The following is a 2500-nucleotide window of genomic DNA, read 5'->3' as shown; positions in this document are numbered from 1 at the left end:
TAGCAGAGGTCACACACACACACTATGGGTCAGCGCTGTGGCCGCAGTGTGTATGACCCTTAAAACCCTGAAATCCGCATCCAGTGTGTTCATTGGAACAGCGAGAAAAAAAGAAAGAGATTTTTGTATGAATAATGTTTACAGAGAGAGAGAGAGAGAAGAGAGAGAGAGAGAGAGGAGAGAGAGAGAGAGAGAGAGAGAGAGAGAGAGAGAGAGAGAGAGAGAGAGAGAGAGAGATATTAGTGTGGCAGAACACAACATGGTGTGTCTGTTGTGTTGAATAAAAAACAGGAGCTTTGACCGACTTTGACCCTCACTGACCCTGAGGGAGGCGAGAAAGAGGGGGGAAGAGAGAGAAGGAGAGAAGGAGAGGGAGAGAGAGGGAGGGAAGAGAGGGAGGCATGAGGAGTAAAAAGAGAGAAGAGGGAAGTACTCTCAGCATTGCCTACTGTATGTGTTGTCTATCTGTTACTGTAGCAGGTCTGTTAATGTAGCAGGTCTGTTACTGTAGCAGGTCTGTTACAGTAGCAGGTATGTTACTGTAGCAGGTCTAACTGTTACTGTAGCAGGTCTAATTGTTACTGTAGCATGTCTAACTGTTACTCTAGCAAGTCTAACTGTTACAGTAGCAGGTATGTTAGTGTAGCAGGTCTAACTGATACTGTAGCAGTTCTTACTGCAGCAGGTCTAACTGTGTTTCAGGTGATCAGTATTCCACTGAGTGTCTGTGGCCTTTCCCCAGGGCAGTCCAAATGGAGTAAGTTCTGGGGAAAGGCCATGGGAGGAGCTGGGGTGATATGTGGGGGAGACTGGAAGGGCAACAGAGGCTTCTGAGATGGGAGGGCTGTAGATTCTGACGACTGTAGAGAAGAGGTCATCGCTGGAGAGACTGTTGATGAGATGTGTTTGTCTCTCTTGGTTTGACATTGGGTTCATTGAAAATAAAATGGACAATAAAGCATCATTCTTCCTCTTGTTTTTGTCCCAGAGTGGAGAGGTGGACTGCTGGCCCGTGTCCTGCCCTCCAGTGGTGGACTGTGAGTTTAGCCAGGTGCCCGAGGGGGCAGTGCTGCCAGCGTGCGTCACCGACCCCTGCCAGGCTGACACCGTCCGTACCGACATCACCAAGACGTGTGTGGACGAGAACGGACTGACGCGCTTCAGCGGAGCTGCCTGGACCAAACACAGAACAGAATGCACCCTCTGCCAGTGCAAGGTGAGACAGAGAGGATCATGGGAATGCACACACACACAGACAGTGTGAGACAGACACACGCACAAACACACTGAGTGCATCGGAAAGTATTCAGACCCCTTGACTTTTTCCACATTTTGTTACGTTTCAGCCTTAATCTAAAATTGATTAAATACAAATAAAAATAATCAATCTACACACAATACCCCATAATGACAAAGCGAAAACAGGTTTTATAACTTTTTGCAAATTTATTAAAAATAAAAAACAGAAATACCTTATTTACATAAGTATTTAGACCCTTTGCTATGAGACTCGAAATTGAAGGTTCATCCTGTTTCCATTGATCATCCTTCAGATGTTTATACAACTTGATTGGAGTCCACCTGTGATAAATTCAATTGATTGGACATGATTTGGAAAGGCACACAACTGTCTATATAAGGTCCCACAGTTGACAGTGCATGTCAGAGCAAAAACCAAGCCATGCGGTCGAAGGAATTGTCCGTAGAGCTCCGAAACAGGATTGTGTCGAGGCACAGATCTGTGGAAGGGGTACCAAAAATGCCTGCAGCATTGAAGGTCCCCAAGAAAACAGTGGCTTCCATCATTCTTAAATGGAAGAAGTGGAACCACCAAGACTCTTCCTAGAGCTGGTCGCCCGGCCAAACTGAGCAATCGGGGAGAAGGACCTTGGTCAGGGAGGTGACCAAGAACCCAATGGTCACTCTGACAGAGCTCCAGAGTTCCTCTGTGGAGATCGGACAACCTTCCAGAAGGACAACTATCTCTGCAGCACTCCACCAATCAGGCCTTTATGGTAGAGTGGCCAGACGGAAGCCACTCCTCAGTAGAAGGCCCATGACAGCCCGCTTGGAGTTTGCCAAAAGGCACCTAAAGGACTATCAGACCATGAGAAACAAGATTCCTGGTCAGATGAAACCAATATTGAATTCTTTGGCCTGAATGCCAAGTGTCACGTCTGAAGGAACTGGCACCATCCCTACGGTGAAGCATGGTGGTGGCAGCATCATGCTGTGGGGATGTTTTTCAGCGGCAGGGACTGGGAGACTAGTCAGGATTTTTTGTGGGGGGTGGGATGGGGGCGTAGAAGGATTACTTTACTTTAGTCACTTTAATGTTTACATATCTGCATTACTCATCTCATATGTATATACTGTATTCTATACTATTCTACTGTATCTTAGTCCATGCCGCTCTAACATCGCTTGTCGATATTTGCATATATTCTTAATTCATTCCTTACTTAGATTTGTGTGTATTGGGTATATGTTGTGAAATTGT

General features: G+C 46.2%; 1 pseudogene; it reads left to right on the top strand.

The window, feature by feature from the left end:
• LOC123485605 overlaps positions 1 to 2500 on the top strand; it is a 27894-nt pseudogene that overhangs the window by 23993 nt on the left and 1401 nt on the right.

The sequence above is a fragment of the Coregonus clupeaformis genome, unplaced genomic scaffold (genome assembly GCF_020615455.1).
Source record: "Coregonus clupeaformis isolate EN_2021a unplaced genomic scaffold, ASM2061545v1 scaf0759, whole genome shotgun sequence".
NCBI classification, from domain to species: domain Eukaryota; kingdom Metazoa; phylum Chordata; class Actinopteri; order Salmoniformes; family Salmonidae; genus Coregonus; species Coregonus clupeaformis.
This window is presented reverse-complemented; position numbering and strand designations above follow the sequence as displayed.